Below are 18,580 nucleotides of genomic sequence, written 5' to 3'. Positions count from 1 at the left end.
CCGTGGGTGGGAGTTTCTCTCAACAATTTACAAATTGGAATGAATGATTTTATTCATCAAAACATCCATTCTGAAGTGTTGATGGAACAACACTGTTTAGTTTGTAGGATCTGGTGTTTGATGCATGGAGGTTTTTTTTTATTTATTTATTTTATTTTTTTACTCGGAAGAAATTGAGAGCCCCAAAACAACCAGATCTTCATGCTCTGTCCAGGGAAACAGACAAACCTTAAAAAATAAATAAATAAATAAATAAATCATCTGCAATGAATATGAACAATCCACTTCTTCCATTGCACCATTCGACCCATGAAACAAACACATGACTCGTAAAGTTTACCCATTGCATGAGAGTTAAACCCTTTACTGTTTGTTTCTACAATAAACAGACACTCCTTTCTCCTCCCATTTTCTTTCCCACAAATACAAATGTGCTAGTTTAGACACACACAAACATGCAGTTTAGCCATTCATTGTGTAGCTGCGTGAGGTTGTATGTACACACATCTCTAAACCTCACGCCCATGAGAGATGAAAAACAATCACAAATACACAATATTTATTAGTTTGTTCCACCACAATATCAGCAATCACAGCTGTGCACTGAACGATTTTCAGCAGCAGAATGGGATCACATGCACATTTGAGTCTCTTAAATCATTTAATGGGCACTGAATGGGCCACCTTGTCAATATTGTGTGCATCGATGTATAGGTGTCAGAATTACAGAAGCTTTACACTCTGATGAACCTCATTTATTAGAATCAACACTAATGACCACGCTATTGGAAATTACTCAACTCATGACTGATTTAATGATTATGGAGTAAGGTTGTATGCAAATATGCATACTTCTCCACTATATAGAGAAAACGGTATGTAAAAAGTTTAGTATGTCCAAATTCACAGTAGGCGAAAGAAATGATGACTTGCTACTTCTGGCAAGATTACTAAGTGTGCATCCGATGGACTATAGTGGATCAGGTCACTATATAGAACATACATTTTTAATGGTCACCGAGTATTTAAAAGAATGCATTTTCAAAAAAAAAAAAAATGGGACTAGAACTCAGCAATGAATGACTTGCAAAAAAGAATATTGATCATAATGCATAAAAATGTTTTGTGCTAACCCACTTATATTTAGAATGTAATGACAGTGTTTCATCTAACAAACAACCTAAAAGCTCTGCAAGGATAACGCTGCAGACTTCACACGCAGTGCTTCGAGTCATTTTGCGCGTCCCAAGAGCAGAATGATGTATGGTGTATCTGGACTGTGTCAGGATCTGAGCGATTTCCAGGAAGTTAAGAGAATAAAAGAATGTGTTTCCACTTTGGATGTCACCGTTAAATTGATTTCTCTGGGACACAGCAACAGTGTTAGGACGTGTTTATCATGACCAACAATGCTGTGTTGTAGATATGCAGCTTGGGCAGCAGTTGAAACCCAATACATGACTGAATTTGTAATTGATATTCAATACAAACAATGTGATACGCAGGATCAGAAGTCCAAACAGAGGAAACATGCCTGTCGTTGAGTAGAGCTGTGTTACATTCTTGTTCCTACATCTCACATTTCAAATGAGACAGCATTGCACTATTAATAAACAAATATTTACAAATAATATTAGGCCACATGTTCTATAATTTTAATAATATTTTAAGGTCAGTTTAACATGGCCATTTCTTGCATTTTTAACCAGCCCTGTCTCACTGTTTATACATTGGTATTAGTATGTATCGTTTACAGGTACAAAAACATACTTTGGATGGAAATGTAAACATTACATATAGCTATACAAAAATATAATATTTTACTAAATATATTTGCATATTTATTTTTTTAACCGTTTTATAGATATGTTTTTGATCCCTTAACCCTATCCCCAAACCTAAACATATAACCACTTACAGTATATACTGTAGTATATATAAAAAAAATGTTCGATGACCATTTTCATGTCTATATACAATTAAATAGATTGTTTGGAGCAGTTAATACCACTCCTACATCTAGCACTAACCATTTCTTACTACTGTATATACAGATAATATAATATATTGTGAATATAAAACAGATCACAGTACAGCACAAGTATAATCAAAATAATGTATTGCAAAAATGCAGTCCAAATGACTGAAGATTGTTGAATAAAGTTTTGAATTTAAGTTTCTCACAAAATAATTGCATGCATTCTGAAGATTTGGATTACAGTGTACAAATAAATCGGATTACTTTTAAAATGATATAAAATAGACCATTTTATGTTGCATTTTCTGTCACAGCATATAGAGAAAACACATTTTCTATAGAAATGTTTAGGGTTGAGCCGGATACTCGGCTGAAACGAGTATCCGGTACGGATAAAGCACTTTTGCCGAGTACAAGTATCATACGAGTAATAGGAGTCAATATCTGTGCTCGGATTGAATAAAAATTCTCATTGGGTAGCTGACTGTGTCTGCGTTCTGTGATAGGCTAGTCACAGCGCCCCTCCCCTACACACATACAGATTTATTGTGTTGCAATAAAAAGGAAGTAGTGGTATAAAAAAACTATATTACAAATTTTTCTTTCTTAGTTTTCTAATCAGCAATAAATATAACAATTTCTGATCAACCCATATCAATTGCATGCTTAAAATAACATACCGGTTAAAGCCCCGCCCATTTCAAGACAACCCGACCCACTTCCAGGTTAAATCCCGCCCACTTCTGGGTTAGGCCCCGCCCAGTCCGAGTACAGATACAGATACAGATACTCGCTCATCCCTAGAAATGTTATTCATTTTAAGATTTTTAAGTGTAATCGTGTTTGAAATGTCCATTTAAGTAAATAAGTCAAATGTATTAAACAAATACCATTGAAAACAAGCTCACTGATCATAAATAAAATAGTATCGACTGATTAATTCCGTTAATTCAATCTTCAGGATTCTTAAATGTGTCAATTTAAAAAAAGTTATTTATGCATAAATATGTAACGTTTTAGATGTTGCCAGTTGTACTTTTTTTTCAGACTTTCAGACTATCGGTCTGAACATCTCGCTGCTGCACAGTGCTGTATGCTATATCTTGTCTATCAGCATATTAGCAATTTCCTCTTTGCACCACATAAGAAAATAGACGTGTGGTGTGAGAACATGAGAGTTGGAAGACCTGTGTTAGTACATCGGTATGACATGTTTTATAGTCTATGCAAAAGTAAGTACATTTACATGAAACAAATTGTATTAGTGAGATCACATTGTTTTGACCCATATAATTGAAAAGGCTGTTTTTCCCCCTTTAAGGCTTTTAAGACCATGCAAACATCGTTTTAGCATTTGAGTAACAACACAGCCCATCCTTCAACAACAGCCTCTTTGCATCTGCATCACATCATAACAGGTTCACAAAACGGTCAATGCTAAAATGTGCTGGACAAACAGACAATAGTATCTTCTTCTGCTGCTGGTGGTGTTTAGAAATAATACAACATATTCCCTCATTATTACTTCACAGAAAGATTAAGAAGCTGAACTAGACTACACTATAGAATAATAGAGAGAGAGAGAGAGAGAGAGAAAAAAAAACCTTTGTAATAAGTATAATTGACATACGTCAGTGGAAGGTTATGCATTTGTTAACATTAGAATCTGTAGAACATACAGTATCTCTCTCTCTCTCTCGTGGTGTGATTAGTTTGTCCTATGTCTGTCAGTTTTGTTGGTCTTATAAAACTTCCTTCATCAACCTTGAGCTGGAATGGCAATAAATAAATAAAACATAAGTTTTATAATACACTAACCGCTATGAAGTAGTTCGTGCTTTGCAAAGGGTTTGTGGAAGAAAAAAACAGAATTGGATCACATTTAAAGACTGGAGGCTTGGTGAATCTCACACAAGACAGTCAATAGGAAAAATGCACAGATAATCTACTACAGCATTTTTTAAACTGCTTATAGAATACAAAAAAAAAAAAAAATGTTGGTGAGCACAACTTGCTTTTACAATGCACCACTTGCACAGTCTGATTCACAAACAATTAACTATTATGAGCATCTTGAATGATTCATTCAAATAGACACAATCACATGTTACCAGTCTGCAGTTTTAAGTGCCGTACTCTTTGTTTTTCTACTGTCAGAACAATCAAATTTAGCATTATGCACCAACGGTTGACGTCAACATTCTGAAGACTTCTATGTATGTTTATTTCTTTCTCTCTGTGAAACACACATTATTTTATGTTTTAACAAACAGCAGGCAAGACATGCTTGTAGATTACTTGTTCAGTTGTTGTGCATCTGATGATCACTGTAATTTTCTTCAACAATAACTAGTTTGATGTCAGCGAGCTCTTACATGAACATTTTTTTTTTTTTTTTTTTTTTAAGAAAAAAAAAAACAAAATTCAGGCTTCTGAACTGAGACGTCGCATTAAAGATGTAAACACATGCTGTCCATTGTACAATTCTCACTGGATCCCACTGAAGCTTACCCATATTAAGACAACAGTATTAAGGAAACATGCCAACTGCTTATTAATTAAACTTGAATGTGTGTACAAGTACACAAAAACCATATTCCAACTTGGTCTGACTATTTAGCCATGACTGTAAGGCGAAGTCAGTGCCATCTGCCCGCTCAACCACCCACCATCTGGGATGCATTTGCCTTTCCGTCCGTGATATCACTTCATTGGGTGTTTATCAGTGCTGCAGCTCATGCAGCGCCCCACTGTTGGGACTCTGTAGGGGGGAAACTCACGCAACTGTCGGGTCAACGCTTTGACAGTCTCCTGTGATTACAGGTGAGGCAACAGACAGCACGTCAGCCCCGCTTTGTCAGCTAATGCAGACCCATTGACAGAAGCTTTGAGCACTCAGTTAAAAGTATAATACTATTTGACAAGTAACTACATTCAAAATAAATGCAAAGATTATGCAAGTACTGCATCATTTTTATTTGCATATCCAGTGATGCATTGAAAAAAAAAGAAAGAAAAAGGTGTAGGATTACTTTGGAACAATTTTCACACACAGAATTATTTATATTATATACAGGTGCATCTAAATAAATTAGAATGTCGTGGAAAAGTTCATTTATTTCAGCAATTCAACTCAAATTGTGAAACTCGTGTATTAAATAAATTCAATGCACACAGACTGAAGTAGTTTAAGTCTTTGGTTCTTTTAATTGTGATGATTTTGGCTCACATTTAACAAAAATGTTTAAAAAACCAATTAGAATACTTCATAAGACCAATAAAAAAATAATAATAATGAATTGTTGGCCTTCTGGAAAGTATGTTAATTTACTGTATATGTACTCAATACTTGGTAGATGCTCCCTTAGCTTTAATTACTGCCTCAATTCGGCGTGGCATGGAAGTGATCAGTTTGTGGCACTGCTGAGGTGGTATGGACGCCCAAGTTTCTTTGACAGTGGCCTTCAGCTCATCTGCATTTTTTGTTCTCTTGTTTCTCATTTTCCTCTTGACAATACCCCATAGATTCCCTATGGGGTTCAGGTCTGGTGAGTTTGCTGGCCAGTCAAGCACACCAACACCATAGTCATTTAACCAACTTTTGGTGCTTTTGGCAGTCTGGGCAGGTGCCAAATCCTGCTGGAAAATTAAATCAGCATCTTTAAAAAGCTGGTCAGCAGAAGGAAGGATGAAGTGCTCCAAAATTTCTTGGTAAATGGGTGCAGTGACTTTGGTTTTCAAAAAACACAATGGACCAACACCAGCAGATGACATTGCACCCCAAATCATAACAGACTGTGGAAACTTAACACTGGACTTCAAGCAACTTGGGCTATGAGCTTCTCCACCCTTCCTCCAGACTCAAGGACCTTGGTTTCCAAATGAAATACAAAACTCGCTCTCATCTGAAAAGAGGACTTTGGACCACTGGGCAACAGTCCAGTTCTTCTTCTCCTTAGCCCAGGTAAGACGCTTCTGACGTTGTCTGTGGTTCAGGAGTGGCTTAACAAGAGGAATACGACAACTGTAGCCAAATTCCTTGACACGTCTGTGTGTGGTGGCTCTTGATGCCTTGACCCCAGCCTCAGTCCATTCCTTGTGAAGTTCACCCAAATTCTTGAATCGATTTTGCTTGACAATCCTCATAAGGCTGCGGTTCTCTCGGTTGGTTGTGCATCTTTTTCTTCCACACTTTTTCCTTCCACTCAACTTTCTGTTAACATGCTTGGATACAGCACTCTGTGAACAGCCACCTTCTTTGGCAATGAATGTTTGTGGCTTACCCTCCTTGTGAAGGGCGTCAATGATTGTCTTCTGGACAACTGTCAGATCAGCAGTCTTCCCCATGATTGTGTAGCCTAGTGAACCAAACTGAGAGACCATTTTGAAGGCTCAGGAAGCCTTTGCAGGTGTTTTGAGTTGATTAGCTGATTGGCATGTCACCATATTCTAATTTGTTGAGATAGTGAATTGGTGGGTTTTTGTTAAATGTGAGCCAAAATCATCACAATTAAAAGAACCAAAAACTTAAACTACTTCAGTCTGTGTGCATTGAATTTATTTAATACACGAGTTTCACAATTTGAGTTGAATTACTGAAATAAATGAACTTTTCCACGACATTCTAATGTGTTGAGATGCACCTGTATAATATATATATTTTACTGTCTACCATAACTTGTGTCAAATTTGGAGATTGTTCTGATATATTGAAACCACTGGAAATCTACAGATGGCCTATTTATTTATGCCCAGAATTTATTTTCTTAAGGGGAAAAAAAAATAATAATAATAAAACCTTTTGAGACCAATCCATTCCAAATTTACTTTCATATCTGTTACATGCTCAAATTTAGTGACACTATATGTTAAATTTGTTTAAGTTTTCCTGATTATGTTCTTTTCTTCATTACTTGGCCATTGTGCCCTGAGCCTTGAATTGCTAGTGCCCTCCAAAGCTTGAGACTGTCAAAGAAAGCTGAGCTCCATGGCCCTTCAGGCATGTCGTGCATAAAGCGTTAGGGCCCTCTAGCACATGCTGACCTAGGGCACCCTGGCCCTGAAGCACATGTTTCAAAAACTGGGCCCTTAAAATGAGGGCTCTCAGAGAGTAAAGGGTAAGCTAAAAACCAGGGCCCCCAGGCCCCTCCACACAAAATCTTGCAGTGCTGTAACTTATGATGTCACAGGGTTAGTTGTCTTGCCATTCACATTCAATATTAACAGTTTGTGCTTGTTAGACAAGGTAAAGCAGTCAAGTTTATTTGAACAGAGCCCTGGCCATGTGGCTACAAATTAAGGTGCAGATTTACTAACAGCGTGCGCCAACGCAAACCATCTTTTGGCATTAAATTAGTACTGTCAGGATTTACTAAAGATGCGCAGTGAAGAATTAGTGCTGAAAATGCGTGGACACAGTTATTTTTGCGCCTGACCTTATTGAATATGCATTTGTACGAGTTTCCCTTTCAGAAACAAAATTTATGGGAGGAGAGTATTAAAATGAATCATGCAACACAGTTTGCTAACGCTTGTCAAATTACTGACTTGCGCCAATATTTAACACCCAAAAAAAAGCATGTCTTAAAACAGGCGGTAATTTGCGCTGCTCTTGGTAGATTGTGCTGGTCATTATGGAAATGATCTGGCTGCGTCTGTGTTCTTTAATGTGTGCATTGTTAGTAAATCACCCACAGAATTTTCCCCTCCCTTTGGTGCTTTTATGGTATTGCGTTCTAACGCTAATTTGACCTGTTTAGTAAATCCTTTGAGTCTGGTTATTTAGTTGTTCGCAACACCAACAGAATTGCATCTTAAGTTGCTCTGTCTGTTTTCAGTGAAGCCAACCAATCATATTACATCGACACCAACTCCAACATGTATGCTAGCTAGATGGCTAGGTAGAAATTCTGAAAATCAAGCGTAGCATAGTTCTGGCAGGTCACGTTAGTCAAGCTCACATCAGCTGACTCTCAGCTGATCCCCATCTACCTATAGGAATATGACACCCATCTAAGCATCCATATATAAGTTCCTTCAGTATTATCAGCAGTTTTCGCATTGCTCAATAGCTAATTACCCTCCCCAACTCCTCCTCTGTCAGTCAGGATTCAACCTTCTGATTCTCCTTTAAATCAGACTAATTATAAAATGTGTACATAAAATTACTGAACTTTAACAATATCTGCAATATATTTGTTGGTTCTGTTCTGTTTACCCTTTGGGGTTACCGCTGCTGTCCCTGCTCCCATCCATGCTAGGCTGCATAGATGTGCGGGGTGTTCTTGCCCAGAACTGTATGCTAATTGTCAATCATCATTGACGATAGTGGTCCTGACAGAAATACATTTGTCATATCTTTTTAACAAGTTTTAGAAAAATTGTACTTTAGGCAAAGCTGGTTTTCTAATATATTGGGCATTACCAGTGCCAAAAACATGCACATTTAATTTTCATTTAAATTTTTATTTTTTTTAGTTTAGCGAGAAGTGATTAAACTAGGCCAAAGAGCACTGAGTACCCTTAGACCCTTGACTGGATATCAAAAAGTGACATTTAAGGGCCCAATATACTCACTGTGAAATTCTTTTTCATTCTTCATGTAGGGGTAAAAGGAAATTAGAAATACCTGAGCAGCTGTGTACTGTTAGCAAACATCCCAAGATTCGGAGAAGAATTCCATGTCAAAGAAAGTGGAGTCTAGAGCACACCTAGTGGTAGTTCGAAGGTCAAAATGGAGCAAACATTTTTGGAAACTTCACTTTGGCAAGTTGTTTCAGACTCTTCAAACTAACATCAAAATGAACTTCGCTTTGGCCTGATTTTGTTCAAAATGACATCACACCAAATTCATTATTAACTTTCTCTTGAAGTATATCACTTGACAAGCTTCAAAGATGAGCATCTAAGCCCAGAGATCACGGTTCTGCATGGCCCTTTGGAGACCATTCATGCAATCGCAGTGAACGGTAGGACCACCCATCTACATGGCAGTAGACCAATTCAAAACATAAATCCATCTATCAAAATACCTGTACGCACTCCTAAAATTAAAATACAGTACATAGATACTATGTGGCACATGTTTTTGTGTTTGGTCTGGGTTTATATTTTGTTCAGTTCAAAATTACTGCCTCCGATTAATTAATTTTGGCTTTGTTCTTGTAAAGCCCAATCTGTTTCTACAGCTCACAAACACTCCGACATCCTGCTGTATACATGAATATTAATGAAAATACAGAAAAAAAGCCCTGAAATAACTGATTGAAGAAACAAGGGCCCTTGTACAAGGCCAGTAATTCTGTGTGAAACCTGTTTGCTTAGACATCTTTATGAGACTAGACTGGTCAAAGCCCAGAATGACCTATTTCAAATCCAACCCGGACTTTACCCTTAGGCTGAACTTTCATTTCCTTATTTCAAAAGGATGTATTGTTAACATTCTATTCTGTCATCATTCATTGGCTACTACTTATGTTTCATAATTAATGTATTAGCTGTGTTATCTATCACCATTATATTATTTTAGAGATTGGAGAGAATACTGCATCCTTGAATGAAAGGATGACCAAGCAGGTTTCAATGGGCAACTGCAACTGTTTCTTCTAATTACAACTTCATTTTTCATAATTGCAAATTAATTTGTCTTAATTGTGACATTATATCACCCAATGTGAATTTATGTTATTTTAAGCTTTTTTCTGTTAATTAACTTTAAAATTTAATTTACATTAGCAAAATGTCACAGGTAAAATGGTCCATTGTCTGTTGTCAATACTGTAACAATATATAGCCTCTAATTCACTTGTAAACTAAAAAAGAAAAAGACAATTTTGCACAATGGAATGGATAGTATACTGAATACAGTTGACAAAGAGAGCAAAGCAGAAACTGAAATACAAAATGACCTCAGTGCTTTATATTTCTGTATTGCAGAATTGCAAATACCTTGGAAAAGTACTGATTCATTTTCTTTCTTTTTAAACTACATTCATCCATTCATCCATCCATCCACCCATTTTCAATACCACTATCTTCTCCAGGGTTGCAGTGGGCTATTTTTAAACTACATTTATAGTAATAAAAAATATGCTAATTAGAAAAGCTTGAACACTGTTAATTTTATTTAATAATACTAATTTGGATAAGAGTTTAACAGAAGTCTTCAGAAGTCTGACAGTGTTAGCTCAAGAGACAGCCTTAAATCATCATATGCTGAATTACTGAACATGGCTGGACATGGATAAATGAGCCATTAGGGAATCAGCTGGGATAAAGCTCATCCCTTTCCATGTGTGTTAAAAAGTGAGCACATTATCATGCATGAACGTTTTTTTTTTTTTTTTTTTTTTTGTACATTTACTAGCCATTTCTGGGTGAAAATTGTTTCAAAGTTTTTTTTTTTTTAAATGTTACAGTGTTTACATGTAATGGCAAATTCTACATATGCATATATTATAATATTTTGCCCGGCTTATGTTAATACTGTTCACAAACTGCCTCACAGTCTTTAGATTTATTGCTCCAAAATGTATTACCTCCTTCTGACCTTGCTGGTCCATTAAAGTGAGCGCTATCAAAGATGAAAACACTGATAATCTGATGAGTATGTATTGCTGCAGAGAGGAGACCAGAGTCTCATCAGGAGCAGCAGAACATAGAACACATGTAATGCTCAGATTAAAGAAGGCTGGTGTGTTAATGCTCCAAACGTCCCTGGAGACCTGTGTTGTTAACACTAATCACAGTTGTTGATGTGGATGTTCACAGGGATAACTCACACCGTAAGCATGAAAATTTACAGGTGTGATACTGTGTCTGCTGTGGATTTGATATCACAGGGTTTATGTTCTTTAACAACATTAGTGGAGAGGAAACAGCTAATGTGAAAATAAGAAACATCCACATTTTTGCTTGTTTATTTAGATTTATAATAAATAAATGTAAAAAAAAAAAAAAAACTCCCACCATCTTGCAAATCCAGAAGTCCACATCTGTACTCTCATTTTGAGTTGCAATTAACATTTTATAACAGATTGTTAGCCAGCTGAACTGATTTGAAGCAGTGAATTAAGCTGTGCTAATTTTAAATAACAAGTCAGGAAAAACTCAAGAGTTCCCTTGTGAAAACAAGAGTAAACTTTAGCATGTACTTTTAAAAAGAGTACTTATTATAGAAATAAAATACTTTACAATCAGTTTGCACTCAAGTATATTCTTTTAATGTTTTCAGACTCTTAAATTAATGCTATTTACAATTAGATGAAAATGTATCATAGTTTATGTGTTTACTTGTTTTAAATGTAGTTAGCTGAATTTAGTTCAGTGTTTGTTCTTTTTTTCACACACTTAAGTAGGATTTAAGTACATTTTATATGTAATTTCATAATTACTTCTTGTCTTTGAAATAGTTAAAGTGTACTGCTGAATGTACTGATATTTATGGTAAACTAAAATATATCTTTATGTCATTTCTACTGAAACTTGTATATCATGTGTTTAAATATATTTTTAATCCCAAATTTGTAATTATGATACAATTTAGAACATAAAATAATAATAATACATAATAATAATTAATTGAATTAATTAATAAAAAATACAATAAATAAAAATAAATGATAAAATGAATTTAAATAACGTGTGTGTGATATCAAATGTAATATCAAATAACACCCTACGGTTAAAATTAAATTACAGTTAAAAAGTGTGCTTAGTATGTAGTATGTTAGTCAACACATTAAAGGGGTCATTGGATGCAAAATGCACTTTTACAAGTTGTTTGAACTGAAATGTGTATTGGCAGTGTGTGTACACAACCACCCTATAATGATAAAGATCCACCCAGTGTTTTTATTTTATTTTTTTTAAAGCTCATATCAAGCCATTCTCAGATGCCTGTCTGTGTGACGTCACACAGACCCTAGCCTCAGCCTCAGACGTCACGCCCACGGAATGTTTGCTAAACGTCTGATGCATATGGCACACAAAAGTGGAAACACTTCAGGAGTTTTAAAGTCGTCGCCGGATTGGTTGAATTATACAGGATTTCCGGGAGACGTCGCGTTCTTTAACGTTCCGCCTGGAAACAAAGATGCCGTGACACCAAACCCCTCACGAAAGAAGAAAGCCGTCGTGTTTACAACTGTGATGACAAACGCTTATCAGGATCAAATAAACGCTGGATATTCAAAAGTATGTGAAATATTTAAAGTTCGCGGCATATAATCTTTAATGAGTTTTACACACTGGTCTGTTATTGTGGCGACATTTCCACTCCCCCAAACGTGACGCTGAACAAAACGAACTGTGATTGATTGTGGACATGTCGGTCAAACGGCCTCATTGGTGGGCCTTGGCCAATGAAAACTACCATAGATTTCAGACCTTCAGCCGTCAGTCTGAAGGTCTGGCTATGCGAGACTACACAGACCCAGGCCCTCCCATGATTGTTGATTGACACTAGTGTCTTACCTTAGACCCGCCCTGAGTGAGCTGTCATTAGTCCGCCATTGTTTCACTGCCAAAGCAGATGTAGACAAGAATGGCTCCTAAACGATTGAGGTGTTCTGTTGTTGGATGTAATAATGAACAGCAGTTGTCGTTTACTCCCGACATCTGAGCCGCTGAAGACGCAGTGGATTACCTTTGTTTTTGAAGTGAATGCCTGCCTCACCTACAGAAGAAGTGAGTATAAGGTTATTTTATGAATCTTTGCAAATCGCATTTCCTAATAACGTGCTAGTTAGCAAGTTCCGTGGCTAAAGTAAACAGTATCATGAGAACGGCTTGTCACCCCATGGAAGAGAGGGGTGGGGTGAGCAGAGCTCATTAGCATTTAAAGGAACATATGTACTAAAACGGCTTGCTGAAAACAGAGCTGATTTTGACAGGTTAAAATGGTGTTGTTTTGTACTACCATTGTGAAATTTTAACCAAAGTATGTTGTCGACTTTTCATTAAGACCCTAAAGAATTATATCAACTTGTGGAAAATGGGCATCCGTTGGCCCTTTTAAAATAAGTGTGTTTCTTTAAAGCATGAAAAAAAAGCTTATTAAAACAAAGATTTAAAATGTACTCAAAGATATTTAGAAATTGGGCAATTTTTAAAGTGTCAAGAAGTGTCATGAAAGTGTACTCTTTCAGTATATTGGCATTTTATTTATTAACTGCAAGTACAGTATTTTACACTAAAGTGCACATTTAATACAATTAAACCCATTTATTTTTACGAGTTGCTCTTTACTGAGAGACTGAGCATTCTGAAAGACAATAAGCCCTTTCACACATACAGACTTTTCCGGAAAATTACCGGTAAATTGCCGTAAAGAGATCATGTGTGAACAGGACCTTTTCAAAAATACCAGTAAATTCGTTCCGGCAATTTACCAGTATGAGAAGTTGTAACATTACCAGTAAATTGCCGGAATTCTGCTGTGTGTGAACGCAGAAGGAAAATTACCGGTATGAGCACATACGAGTTCAGAACGCGGTGACGTAAGACGTCTACTCCGGGCCAATCCAGAGCCGTTGAAATTCAAAATTCAACGGCTCTGGGCCAATCATAACATTCTGATGCAGATGACGCATTTACTCCGCGCTGTGTTTGAAGTCGTGCGATATCTTTGGGCCAAAAGAAGCAGCATGAACGTGAACATTTGGCACACAAATGAAAACATCAACAAAAACACTGATCGCGTTTACCCCTCCATGTTTACAAACACAACACCGTGATGCGCAGCCGTTTAGAGGTTATTTCCGTTTTATGATGTCACAGAATTTACCGGTAATTTAAAACCAATGTGTGAATGGTGCTTTACCGGAAAAAAGACGGAATGCTGTTGCCTGTGTGAACAGCGCAGTTTTGAATTTACCGGTAAAGTCGTTCTGGTAATTTTACGGCAATTTACTGGTATAACTATGTGAAAGGGGCTAATAATACCATCCAACATACAACCAAAAGTTCTACAGTAACATCAACTCATATAGTTTGTGGATGACCAGAGAACTAGAACAATCACCTCATCCTCTCTTTTTCACTTCACATGACCGTATAATTCAGACTGTATCATTCAGAGATCATCTGTGCACAGAGTGTATCATTCAGACCAACTGACAGACCATCAATCCTGCCATTTTCACATATACAGCAAACAGGACAAGCTATGTGCCACTGGCCACCCGGTTAGTCACTTTACAGCGCACACATTCCTCGCAGTGAGTCCTTTGAAGCTTCAGCCTCAAATTAAAGATTTACAGATACGCCACACGTCGGTTGTTGCCCCGGCTATTCTCCTCAGCCCATATCAGTCCTTCAACTTCACAGACCACTCCAAGTAAAGCTTTCTAAAAGTAAGGAGAGAGAAAGAAACCAAAAATTACCAAAAGAGCACCAAAGGCTTGAACCACACAACAGTGCACTTTGTCCACCCTGTGATTACAGACCATGTGTCGACCGTAGTGATGTTAGGAATTAACATAGAGGGTCCTGCTGTGAAATGAAACGCCCTATACAAAGCTTAAGTGTCACAACGTTACTCGAGCGAGCCTTGGCTCACAATGAAGAAACCTCGTGGTGCAACGCATTATGGGAGATAATGCTACAGTGCAAGTCATTCGTGCACATAAAATAGCCAGTTTGATCCACTTACTCTGTAGAGCTAAAGATATGTAAATAGGAGGTTTGAATAAAAAACCCATTCCAAAAGATGCTTAGAAAGACTGTTCTTCGATGAAGAGTTGTTGTGTTCTTCTTGTTTTTATTTCATCAACAAAATTACTAACAAAAGTTTTTTTTTTTTTGGCAACAACAGTGAAGATGAGATTCATTTGGAAGAAAAACCTACAATAAATATGACAATTTCAAATTGTATTTTCATTATTTATTTTTTTAATTTATTTATTTTTGACAGAGTAGATACCATATTATTTGAATATGTAAAAATAATAAAAATTGAGTAATATAAATAAATATGACAATATAAGGAAATTATGACTTTTTAAAGTATATTTAAAAAGTAAATTTAAAGTATATTTCTGCAAAACATTAAAACTATGAGTTAAAAAACAAGAAAAAAAAAGTTTAAGCCAAAGTGAACAAATTTAACAAAAACATCCCAGTTGATACCATAAAGTATCTTAAATAATTATTTAATACCAGTAAATTTAAGCTGCAGCTGAAGGCAAGTTGACTTCTGAGTTGGAACCAATCGTCCGAACAGCATTTATTTACAGCTAGCTAGCTGCGATTCAGGGTTATCTTTGAAGTGTGTCTCTCTGTGCTGTTTCAAACCTCAGGAGAAGCCTATTAGATGTCACAGAGTATGTGTTCTTGGCATGAAAGTGCATGGAGCAAAATTGCTTCTGCAGTGAGCAAATAGACAGACTCCCAGTTCAATGACAGTTCAACAGACCTGGTGCAAATGGAGAGAGAAAGTGACCAAGAGGGTGTCGCATGCTTCCTAGCTATGAACAGACGTGTGGAGCGGACAGTCTGGGCTCTACGATGAACAGGCAAATTGAGCCACACAGAAGTTAATTACATTTGTGTGTTTTTTTTTTAATACGGTGTGCTTCCAGCCAGTATTTTGTCAAAGCTGTTTGTAGATAGAAATATTTTGCGGACACTGGTGCAAAATAATTGTATAATTGACTTTCGTGTATCACTTCCTTATTCTTTAGCAAACCAGCGAGCCAATCAAGAAACTATTTAGCAACACAGTTTGAAATTGCCAGCAGGCAATACTTGATATAACAGCTAAGTGAGAAATCGAGAGCTTTGACGGCAATGAGGTAAATTCATTACCTAACTGAAACAACATTGTCTCGATCACAGAGCTGAGTCTGTCAGAAGCCTCAGGTGTTAATTGTTTTCATCACAGGTTTTGATAGTGGTAATCTGTTTCAGTTCCAGCCCTGTTCCTGAGGACACTGCAGTGGTTTGAGAGAGACGACATGATTTATGTGGCACTCTTATCTTCTGCTTTTGTTCCTCTATTAGGCAAGAGCCTCCAGCAGGGAAAAGAGTATCTGTTAAAATACTGTGGGCACGTCACGTCACTGTCACCATTCTCTCCTGGACACCTGCCATTGATCTTTAGAGCTTTTGTGAGGTAAATGACTGATATACAGCTCTGAAGAATTAATGGTGAAGTGATTGCCTTGATCACGACTGAGGTTTGTAATTAATATTGATGTGTGCCCTCCGCCAGCCTGTTCTCATGTTTCAGTCGTACTTACAAGCATGCAAAATATGTGTGCAAAAGTTTGTAAACAAAATAAGGGCCTTATTTCTCCATGTACAACAAGAAGGAACGTCAGCCTTTTTCAATAAAATAGATTTGATATGAGGGCGCCGTTATGAGCAATGAAGTCTCAATTGCAAGATATAGTTGAAATATAAAGTAACAATCATGAGAAACAAAGTCACATAAAAAGTCACAATTACAATAAATAACTGTAATTACAAGAAATGGTCACACTGTGAGAAAATTTTTGTATCTTGCTAGTTGGAAATAGCAAGATACAAAATCATATACTGTAGTTGTGATATTATAACTGCAATTACAAGAACAAAGTCAGAGTTCAAGATATAAATCACAATTATGAAAAATAAAGTCGCAAATGCCATATTTGAAGTTATAATTGCGAGACGGTAACATTGTGAGATACAAAGCATTCTGAGAAACAGTCTTCATTTGAGAAACAAAGTCACAATAGCAACATATGAAGTTGCAGTGAGCCCTATAAAGTGACAATTATGAGAAATAACCACAATTACAGGAAACAAAGTTACAGTGTGAGAAAATAAAGGCTTTGTTTGAAATAGAAAGTCACATTTACGTAAAATAAAATTGCAAATCCAATAAATATAGTTAGAATTGCATTGTGTCACATTGTGAGATACAAATTAGCTTTCTAAAAATAGTTCCCATTTAAAAAACTAATTTGCAATAGCAAGATATAAAGTTGGATTATGATATAAAGTGTCAATTACAAGAAATATTCACAATTACAAAAACAAAGTCACACTATAAATATAAAGAGATTATTAAAATTTAAGTTGCACATGCAACATTTTACAGTTGTGAGATATAACCTCACATTGTGAGATAAAAAGTAAAAACTAAGTCACAAAATCAAGATATAGTCTCAATCATTAAGTCAATTACAAGAAATATAATTACAAAAAGAAAAAAGCAATTACAAAAACACAGTCACACTGCAAGATTTAAAAGCAGAGTGTGAGATATAGCCACAATTACTAAAAACAATGTCACAATACTGTAGCAAGATATAAAGTTGCATTGCGTGATATAAAGTCACAATTATGAGAAATAACCACAATTATAAGAAACAAAGTAACACTGCAAGACATAAAGGCATAGTGTGAGACAGTCACAATTATGAAAAATAAAGTAGCAAATGCAAGATATGAAGTCACACTGCGTTATATAAAGTCACAATTACAAAAAGTAAGTCACAACAGAAAAATAAAAAAAATCAGAGTTTGATATGTGAGAAATATGGTCACTCTTAGCGTAAATAAATAATATGTTTTAGCAATGGTGAATGATAATGTCATTTTTATAAAATAATAAGAAACTCAAACTGAAACAGTATACATATGTGTTAAGAATATTCTAGTGATCATCTCTGATGAATTACAAAGTGGAAATGTTGCTATTTTAATAACTAATGGCAGGTAATGTTGTAGGACGTTTTGTCCCATGTCTCAGGAGTCAGTGAAATGATTTATCATTGAATGCGAATGTGAGGCAAGCATCTGAATTTCAATGAGCTCTTCAACATATCTTACAGCAGGGGTCTGTCTCAGAGCAGCAGTGTCACTGCGATCTAATGACACAAATGTGCTAGACTTTACTCCATATTAATAAGCATTCTGTCCACCTCAGCATCCCAGCTTTCCCCAACAACAGCTGTTTCCACTGATAACAGCAATTCAGACATCAGATTAAGTGAGAAGATGAACTATGACTCTCGTTCTGAAAATCCTAGTCAACAGTTCCCCTGATTGTCTAGATCACCATCCTCCTCCATGCAGAGTAAGTAAGTTTCTTAATGTTTTCTGGTGTTTGAGTGGCCCATGCCACTCACTGTGACTTTGAACAATGCCTTCTAGACATGGCGGGAGGTTATCAGTTCTCGACCCCAGCTTTAAAACCTGCCTTGTGTAGTTATTAAGGAATAAGATATTTCCTCCTGGCCCACAACAGTTGTATTTGAAGTGACAAGCAAAGAAGGAAGCAAATCTATAAATAACATGACAAGCATCTGCTTATGCAGATAAGGCAGCTATTGCATGACATTGATTAAAGTCTGTCTTTCCTCAGCTCTCCGAATCTGCTGATTTAACCACTACAGATGAAGAAATTCCAAGATATCGGCTGGCATGATTATGTATTATCCTCCTTCCCAAGATGAAGTGAATCGAACTATCATAACATAAACCTTGATGTTTGGATGCAAAGTCATGGTGTTTTGGTCATGAACAAATCACTGTTCATTCTTAATTATGTACTGACACTAAAGTGAACCTACTGAACGAATATGGCCCTATTAGTGATGTGCGGATGGAAGT

This window comes from Onychostoma macrolepis, chromosome 18, assembly GCF_012432095.1.
Source record: "Onychostoma macrolepis isolate SWU-2019 chromosome 18, ASM1243209v1, whole genome shotgun sequence".
In the NCBI taxonomy this organism is placed as follows: Eukaryota; Metazoa; Chordata; class Actinopteri; order Cypriniformes; family Cyprinidae; genus Onychostoma; species Onychostoma macrolepis.
This window is presented reverse-complemented; position numbering follows the sequence as displayed.